Source organism: Emydura macquarii, unplaced genomic scaffold (assembly GCF_026122565.2).
Source record: "Emydura macquarii macquarii isolate MOO-44397 ecotype Brisbane River unplaced genomic scaffold, CSIRO-AGI_Emac_v2 contig_2369, whole genome shotgun sequence".
In the NCBI taxonomy this organism is placed as follows: domain Eukaryota; kingdom Metazoa; phylum Chordata; order Testudines; family Chelidae; genus Emydura; species Emydura macquarii.
In genome coordinates this window covers 1,989,227-1,998,545 of record NW_027132506.1, presented here as the reverse complement: position 1 = coordinate 1,998,545, position 9,319 = coordinate 1,989,227, and the positions used below count along the sequence as shown (strand labels likewise).

Genomic DNA, 9,319 nt, shown 5'->3' with positions numbered 1-9,319 from the left:
TAAAAATATTCTTGGAAATGTTTTAGGGTTTCTGTCAAAAACCCCGTCTCTGCTTTCATTGCTAAAGGACAATTGCACAAGCCAGGTTGTTCCTTTCATTGGTTTTTCAATTCAGGTGCAAAAATTTCCCCAGCGGATAGGTCTTTTGGTAGCACACGTGGCCATGCTTTCGAGAGTCTTTCACCCCCTGGAGGCTGTGGGATGCATGACAGCCCAGTGGAAGTTGGGGGTGAGGGAGAGAAAAAGACACACGCCCTTTCTTCCATGCTGGTTTTGTCTTGTCTAGTTAGATCGTGAGCTCTTTGTGCAATGGGGCCTGGTCTCAGTTGAGGCCACTATTAATTATTAGCACGCATTGCTGTAGCATCTAGAAGACCTGCTTACCAGAATCCCATTGTGCTTGGAGCTGTACAAACCCAGACAGGGCATTGCTGCTTGCAGGGGAGATATTTTGGGGGTACTTACTCTGCAGAAGGAGGTTGAAGATGGCTCCTCCTTCTGCCCCGAAGGAATGCAGCCCCTGGGAGGTGAGAGAAGGGCTGTCGCTACATGAGGCAGTGACTGGGGCGAGAAATCCAAGGGAGGTGTTTGCTCTGCTCTGGCCTTGGGCTCTCCCCAGAGGAGCCTCTGCAATGGGCCGAGACCTTCAGCCGGGGATGCGCCAGCCTGCAGCCTAAACACAGCCAGTGTTCGCTGCTCCAGCCAGGCCCAAAGCGCTGGGCCGGGCAGGATGCCGGGCAGTGTTTACATGTCGCTCCAGACAACATGGCAGATAAGGAGCAGCTTGCACCCCGCCCTTCTCTCTACTAGGGCAGGCTGGGAGCAAGGGGCTCCGGGCCATGGGACGGTCCCGTAGGGCGCTGGGCAGCACTGCGGAGAGCCCCTCTGCCTCTCCCCTCCCCAGTTGCTCCCTAGTTCCCCAGATAGCCCCCTCTGGCTCATGGGGTACCGACCCACAGGTCTGGCTAGCGCTGGGCCGGCAGGTAGCACCGTGGCTGGTGTCCATCTGGGAGTGCCAGAGCGGCAAGGAGATGCTATCCCCAGAGCAGCAAGGCACCGTCATCTCATCCTTGGTTCTTGGGGAGCTCTGGGCGGGCGCCGCGCCTGGCAGCCCTGCAGATGGAGTCTGCTACATTCCCCTTGAGAGGGAGGCCAGGGTGAGCTCCCTCCACCTCCGGTCAGCTGGCCAGGGACAGCCCCTGCGTGGGTGAAAGGGGAACTCGTTCTCAAGAAGGCCTCTCTGCAGAGGTGATGGGACGCGGTGGACCAGGCCTCCCAATGCAGGTCACCCATCCCAGGCCCCTGGAGCATCAGGGTGTTGCCATGGTGACTACTGAGCAGGCCCTGGATTTGAACCCCGGACCCCATCTTCCCTGGCCCCTTCCTGGGCATCCAAGGAAAAGGACAGATCTGCCCGCACATCTGCTGCCACCTGACCCTGGCTCACTGTTTTCCCATCCCTGGGACCGGGTTTTCCTTGGAGCTCCGCGCCGGCATGGCTGAGTGCGGAGGTACCGGTGTGACCCAGCCGGACGCGCGCCATGCGGAAAGGTGAGGAGTGCGCAGCACCGGCCATTGCACAGCACTTGCTGTTCTTGGCAGCGCTGGGTGGAAAATTGGAAGCATCAAAAGAATTTTGTTTTCGTTCAGCTGGGACAAAGCCAGGCAGCTGGGACACAGCCGAGCGGAGGAGGCGGCTGGTGGATTCCATGATCTGATGCCCCGCACTGTGGGATCAGCGATAACCCCGAGAAAGCCTGGCCCCAGGGCTAGCTCCTCCATACAGCTCCGTGTCGCCTTCACACAGCCTTGTTCTGCCCATACGGACCCCAGCGGTGCCCTGCTGTGACCGTGCCACAGAGGATACGAGTGAGCGCCGCTCACTACGAGGGAGCCTTGGCGGGTCAGCTCCCGCTGTAGGGCATAGCCGACGCCTTTCGCTCTGGAGACCTCTGGCTCAATCCCCACCCTCCCAATTAGCCATTGCAGGCGCTTACCAGAGGAAATGGGACCAAACTCCGGGCGTCTCCCAACAAACTGGGATCATTTGTCCTCCGCTTCCTGGCATTTCTGCCCCAGCTGCCAGGGTGGAGAGCTGTCTTCAGTCTCTGTCATCTGGTGTCACTAGAGGACAGCTCCATGCTTCACCCCCAGCGTGGAGAGATCGGGATGCTCCGAGCTCCAGGAGGGATGATCTCTCTGGGATGGATCCCAGCGTTGGGCACCCGGCTTTGGGCCCAGCCATCTGCCTCTCGGGGGATCCCCCAGGCAGCAAGGAGGGTCGATGAGCGGAGAGGCAGATCTTTAGAGGAAAGAGCCTAGTCCTGTCCTGCACTGCTCTGCTGGTGCCCCTCCGTCCCGCCCGCAGCCGCGTCTGCGCCACCTGGCCTGGGCAGAGACTGCACTAATTCCCTAGCATCCACGCTGCAGCTGACGGTGCAAGGTCCATGTACAGCTCAGATCCGCAGCTTCCCCAAGGGCTGGCGTGTTTGTCCCCCCCACTACATGGGGCGCAGTGTCTGGTCCTGGATCAGAGCCAGCGTTCGCGACATTTGAATCTGGCTCGGGCCTGCGTCTACCTGGGAGGAAGTGGCCTGCAGGCTGGCGGCCCTAGTGGAGGGGCCCAGGACTGGAAGAGGTGCTCCCGCCTTGGCTGGGCGGGGGGCGGAGGGGTGATGGAGGAAGGGTGTCCCACCCCTGCCCTGTGGTGCGGCTGGCCGGAAGCCATGGCTCTGTGGTGGCTCCGCTGTCAGTCTGAAGGAGGGGGCACGGAGCGGGGCAGGAAGAGGAGAGCAGAGAGGTGTTCAGGGTCACCACACTCGGTTGGCTCCGTCCGGCAGCTTCAGGCCTGCCAGCGCCACTTCAGCTGACGCACGTCCGGAATACCCGGGACTAAGCGAGGACTCGGGGCGAAGGGGGCATGATCCGGGGGCCGGCCATTCTCCCGCCATGCTCCCACCACGCTCCGGATGCCCAGCTGGGCCTCTCGCACCATCCCACACGCTCTGGGCCCCCTGCCCCAAGGATCAGGCAAGGAGCTCCAGGCATAGCCCATGGCACCGCTGGAACCGGGCAGGGGACGAGGGAGGGTGCCCATCGGAGCCGGGAGGGTGCACCACGCATGGGGGGCAGCAGTGGGGGAAGAGGCACAAAGGAGATTGGGGGAGGGGGCCCCATTGGCTCTAGCGGAGAGGCAGGCAGCAATGTGATAAGAGGCAACGTGGGGCAGGGCAGGAACGGGGGGAGGGGGCTCTCTGCTTCCCCCTCCCCAACCTGTCTGAGCCAGAAGTCGTGCTTGATCCTTGTTCTCCAGCCCTGGACCCGCCGCTTGCACCCTGAGTTTGGAGTCCCCAGGTCCCCCGGGCCCTGCACCATGGGGCTCGCCCGAGGGCCTCGCTGGGACGTGGCGGCTACGTGGGCAGCTGGGGCTGTGCAGAAGGGAGGCTGCCAGCCCCAAGGCATCGCCAAACATCCTGCGGGGCAGGGACAGCTCCCGCCTTGAACAAACCGCTGGCTGCAGGGGCCGAGAGCTGCCCACTGCCACTTCCGGCCACCTGGGGGCCCCTGCCACGGTTTCCCACCCTCCTCCTTTCCTTGCCAAGGACAAGAGCAAAGGCAGGGGTCAGGGCCTTGGCTGGGTGTGCGTGAGAGGACGGGGTGTGCTGGGGCTCTATGATGGGGCACGCTGGGGTTCAGGACGAGTGCACCAGGGGTTTGATGAGAGGGGTGCAGGAGGAGGGGTGCACTGGGGGAGGGGGAAGGGGAGAGCTGGGGAGGAGTGGGGGGCGCTGGGGAGGGGAGGTGGAGAGTGCAGGGTGGGTGGTGCAGAAGGGGGGACGCTGGGGGAAGAGGTGTGGGGGGTGCAGGGTGAGGGGGCGCTGGGGGAAGAGGTGTGGGGGGTGCAGGGTGAGGGGGCGCTGGGGGAAGAGGTGTGGGGGGTGCAGGGTGAGGGGGCGCTGGGGAAGAGGTGTGGGGGGTGCAGGGTGAGGGGGCGCTGGGGGAAGAGGTTTGGGGGTGCAGGGTGAAGATGCAGAGGGGGGGCTGGGGAGTGCGGGGTGCAGAAGGGGGGCGCGCTCGCCGTGGCTTTGCAGCTGCCGTTCTCCGCTCGGCTCGGCTCCACTCGTGCCGTGGCGCGGTCCCAGCTGGCCGGGCTTCGCCCCCTTTAAGCCCCTCCCCTGGCCCCGCCGCCGGGCCGGAGCCAGCCGCAGCAGCAGCCGGGGAGCGAGCGGAGCCGGGACTCCCATCGCCCCGATCCCGCCCTGCCGCCCCCCACCCGAGGCTCGGGGCTCGCCGGGGGCCCAGGTGGGTCGGTCTCTCCCCTTCCCCTGCTCGGGGCTCTGCCTCCAGCCCGCGGCGCTCCCTGCCCCGAGGGGCGCCCGGCCGGAGCGGACACTTGCGGGGGGGCGCAGCCCCGATTCGTCCCCCCCTTGCGCCCCAGCCCTCTTCGGTGCCCCCGGCGTTGTGGCCCCTCCCGCCCCGGCTTTGCGGAGCCAGCTCCTGGCGCAGGTGCCGCGGACCGAGCCTTCCTACCCCCGCCCCGCGGCACGGCGGAGGCTAAGGTGAAGGGCGCGACGCGAGGCGGCCCAGTTCGGAGGGACCGGGGGGGGGGCGCGGAGGGGTCACGTGTGGGTGCCCAGGCTGTGTGGTGCAGTGGTGAGAGCAGGGGGCGGAGAGCCAGGACTCCTGGGTTCTATTCCTGACTCTTGGCGGCGCAGGGGGGGCACTGAGGAGACCTGGATTTCATTCCCGTCTCTGCCACGCTCCCTCTGTGAGCCCCCAGCACATCGCTGCCCCGCTCCGTGCCTCAGTTTCCCTGCCTGCCTGCCCATGGTAAAGCACTTGGAGTTGGGTGCCCTGAGCTGGGCACCTGTTGTGTTACTGCTGGATCCGGGTGGAGGGGGTAGGGGCACAGCCCCCACCGGCCAGACCGGGGTGTCAGAGCCAGGCCCTCTGGCCTTCGTGGCTGCAACGTGCAGTTAAGTTTCCTAGGAGAGCTGCGGGCTTTCCCAGCGTCAGCATTTCCTCAGGGCGGCTCCCAAGCCAGGCCGGGTGGGGAGGGGACTCTGTGCCCCAGACCCAGGGGGTGAGCTCCGTGCTTGATACAACCGCTGCCTGCTGCGCCCCACATCTCAGCGCCCCGGTCTGTTGTGCGGAGGGATCTGGGTGCCAGCTGCTGGTCTGGGGGCGGTGGGGGAAATCGATGGGAGGCAGGGCAAAGAGAGCCCCTGTACCCAGAAACGACCTGGGGTGGCCGGTGTAGGAAAGGCTCAAACAGCTGTTTGAGCAAAAAAAATGGGTCCCCAGGGGCTGGCTCAGGCAGATCTAGGGTCTGAGTGGAGGGGTGGATGGGGGAGGGTAGCTGGGCAAGTGCTTAGCTCCCTGGGACCCCGCCCCCCCTGCTGCCTGCAGCCCCCTCCCCCCTTCCCGTCCCATCAGGCTCCTGCCTCCATCTGGCTGCAGACCCCCGGGGAAGGCACAGATGGGGCGTTTGAGGCTGGGCGCCAAGCTGGGGCTGCGCGGGGGAGAGGAGGCTGCAGGGGCAGCGCAGCAGGGGGATGCTGCTGGCCAGGGGGCCGTGGCAGGGAGAGGGCTAGATAGTGGGGGAGGCTTCTAGGGTAGAGCTATGGCACCTGCCGGGAGGGCAGGGTGCCCCACACACAGCCATTCCCCCCACCCCCCAGTCTCTAACCCATCCAGCAGTGCCATGGATTGCTTTGCTGGCCTCAGTCCTCTTCCTCCTGCTTCCCCCCACCACAGGCCCAGACGGGGGGTGTTTTTAAGCGTGCTGGGTGCCCTGTAATGGCCTTGATAACCAAGCCCACAGCACCCAAGGGTGCATCCTGCATTGCTAAGGTCACAGAGAGCGTGTAGCAGAATCCCAGCTGGGCCCATGCAACTGGTGTCGCCCCGGTGCTGCCCACAGCTGAATGTGTTGCTGCAGGCGCCGGCTCTGCCTCTGGGGTGCAGGCAGGCGAGGGGGCAGGATTATGGCCTTCCCAGCCGACTTCTGGTTTGCCTGTACCCGATCTGCACCATACACTTTTACAGCCTTTCAAGTGTGCAGCAGTTCCCAGGCTGGCAGCGTCCCCAGCCGGTCTCGGCGGAGTTTGCTTTTAAAGGCACAGTGTGCGTCTTCTGGCCTGGGGGGAGTGGCAGCGCGTCCTGCGAGAAGATCGCTGCCTTGGAAAGGAGCAGCATCTCGGGGGGTGTCCTGCTGCCTGCCGGGAAACCTAGGCGCTCCAGGCCCCAGTGACTGGAACGGGATCTGTGTGGGACGCCTGACTCCTCTGTTCTTTTTGATGGAGAACACGTGTCCTCTAGCTGCATTATTCTGCCCTCTGTATTGCTTTGATGCCTGCACGGGCATTACCTGCCTGATGTAACGCTAGTTATTCTGCTCAGTCAGTAACGAGACCTTCCATGTCTCTAGGGAATTATACCAAAGTCCATATATCCACCCCATACACACGTCCATCCATCCTTCCCCATACGTGCACCCACACACGTCCGTCCATTCCCTTCAATTGCTCTATCCCCAAACACTCATCCACCGTGAAAATGCAGCTACCTCTGTGGAATAACACTACTCAACAGGGAGTGTGTGTGTTGGGGGAGGTGTTTCTTTTTTCGGGGGGTGGAGGGAGTGAAGAAAAACGTCACCAAGTGAAACTCACCAGGGGAGGCAGAACTTGGATGCGGTGTGGCCAGGACGCTGGGGTTAGTGCTTATCGGATGGTGGGGTTTTTTTAATAACTGCAGTGGCCCGTAGTCTGAGTGGAGGGTTAACAAGCGCTTGTGTATCTCGCAGCGGGTTTAGTTGAGAATGGGCAGTGATTCTCACCCACCTCTGCCAGGCTGGGCAGCTGTTGACCCTTGTGACTAAGGACACAGCTGGGCACAGGCTGAGAAGCTGGCAAGGTGACCTACCTGGCAAAGGGGTTGAAGTGTGAGATGTGTTGACGGGTGTTTTCGTAGGGTTGCTGGCCGGAGGCTGCAGTGGATAACGTTTTGCCCCTAGGAACAATTGTAGTTATGTTATTTCTCTGGCCTCCCTGCTGTCTGCAAGGTCTCTCGGTCTGGAAGTGTCCCAAACGTGCTGTTTGACCCCCCCCCAGACTCCGATGGCTCATGAAGAGATCAGATAAGGCTGTTTCCAGCACCCAGCTCTGCTGCGCCCACCCAAATCATTCCCCTTGGTGATTCAATTTCAAAACCAGCCGTCCAGCCTGCTCATCAGGGTGTTGGTTTGGGTTTTCCGGGGTGGGGGGATTCATTTGGCTAACAAACGTGCCACGGAGTTGTGCAATTAGCCCCCAGGGGCAAACTACTCCCCCCGGCTGTAGATGTTCAGGGCTGCGTCTACCACCAACCAGAGCCGCTCTCGTTTTCACCGGACGGGCACTCAGCTGTGGGGGTTGGACCATAAAAGGAAACAGGACATGACTGAAGGCGTTCTCCTGTTGGTTTCACAGGGCATTGGAGCAGGCCCAGGATAGCAGAGCTGTTGTGTAATGATCGGGAAAAGTGAAGCGGGGGGTTACGCTGCATCTCAGCCCCTATGTGGATGGGGGCTGGTTTTCATCTTAGTCGGGTTTCGGAGATGCAGTGGAGGGCGGCTCCCCCGTGAGCTGCAATGGGCCCCTGCATCCCAGAGAGTGACTGCCGTCTCCATGAGGGGCAGAAATTATAGGCTTCCTTCCCCAGCAACAACACTGGCCTATCCCATGCCCAGCAGCGGTTAGCAGGCCGAATCCTGCCCTCGTTTGCATCTGCTGACCCTCGTGGATTGCCCAGGGGCGGCGGCGAGCAGCATCTGGCCTGTTCTGTGTCGGATCGAGTTGCGTTGCACGGGTAATCCAGCGGGGCATGGCGATGTTGAAGGAGAGCGGCGCATAGAGTGCTCAGCCGGCCTTGACGGAGAGCAGCCATGGCGTACTATTACTAATTTTTAGTGTGGTAGCAGCTAGCTGCCCGTCACAGGCCAGGACCCCGCCGTGCCAGGCGCTGCACAAACCCAGAACGAGGCGTTGACTCCTGCTCCAAGGAGCTTCCAGTCTAAGTTGGAAGTTGAGAGACGCCAGGTGGAGACAGCTCGTTGGGCTGACGGCAAGGCCAGGCCAGGACGTTGTGATCCAGCATCGGTCTAAAGTTGCTCACATCATAACAACACCCAGCCCCTCTCATCCGTCGCTCCCAGAGCACCTCGCAAGGGTGGTGCGTGTTGCTAGCCCCCATTTTCCAGGCGGGGGAAACTGAGGCACAGAGCAAGGACACAACCTGCCCAGGCGAGTCAGTGGGAGAGCTGGGACTAGATCGCAGGTCTCCTGGCCCCAGGCTGTGCCCTGGGTCACGCTGCACCTCATTAGCTGTGTCCCAGCGCAGCCGGTGCTCTGTTGCGGAGATTCCGCCGGTCCTCTCGGTTCCAGCCAGGCAGGTCATCTCAGTGCCAAGCTTTGTCTGGCGGGCACGGAGCGGGGAGTGGGTTTCCCCTGGAAAAGCAGGGAGCAGTCCCCGGTGTCCTGCTTCCCCAACAGCCTCATAATTTGGGGAGCTTTGGGGTGTCTCCTGGACTGAGCCAAGCCCGTCACCCTTGCTGCCATGTCCTCTCCAGCTGCCGTTGTGCCAACCATCGTCTTCGCCCGCGTCCCAGGATCCACCCAGGGCCCTGCAGCGCTAAGAGGAGGGGTGCCATAGTGTGAGTGCGAGAGCCAGCTGGGCTGTGGTAGACTTGTCTCCTCCAGGGAGGGGGCCCCTAACATGCACTCCTGGCGGGCGGGCAGGCTGGCAGGCCATGGCATTGGAGATTCATAGTGGGTGGGTAGGCGGGTTTCCCCTACCAGGGCCTGGCAGGGGTGCTAGTGGCACAGCTCTTCCCAAGACATGGCTGTTCTTGGGTGCTGCCTAGGTGTCTCCTGGGAATCCCAGCCCAATTGCCAGGCACGGTGCAGGGGAGGGGTGGGAGACAGCGTGGGCATTGATCCAGGGCCAAAGGGGGAGGAGGGGTGGGTAGAGCCGTGGCTCCACCCTCACCATGCGAGGGCCAGATGCTGCTCCAAGATCTGTCCCGCACTGGAGGAGAGGGGGGACAGGTTGTGGCCGTCTTAGTCCTGGTCTGCTCCTTGTGCATGGGGTAAGCGGCAATTGACTCTACAGGGGCTCTGGGGGAGAGGAAAGATGGCCTAGTGGTTAGGGCGCTGCTGTGGGAGACCTGGGTTCAATTCCCGGTTCTGCCACAGACTTTCAGCGTGGCCTCAGCCAAGCTGCTGTTTGGGCCCTCCGTTTCCCTTCGGTGAGATGGGATGCGAGGCCTGCCCTGCCG

General features: G+C 62.7%; 1 protein-coding gene across 2 annotated transcripts in view; it reads left to right on the top strand.

Moving 5' to 3' along the window:
• Positions 1 to 4,200: 4,200 nt before the first annotated feature.
• SEMA3B (semaphorin 3B) overlaps positions 4,201 to 9,319 on the top strand; it is a 29,180-nt gene continuing 24,061 nt past the window's right edge. For both annotated transcript variants that reach the window (XM_067561211.1, XM_067561210.1), the window contains exon 1: positions 4,201 to 4,302. The gene's annotated coding sequence lies outside the window, so the exon portion shown is untranslated. The remainder of the gene's footprint in view (positions 4,303 to 9,319) is intronic.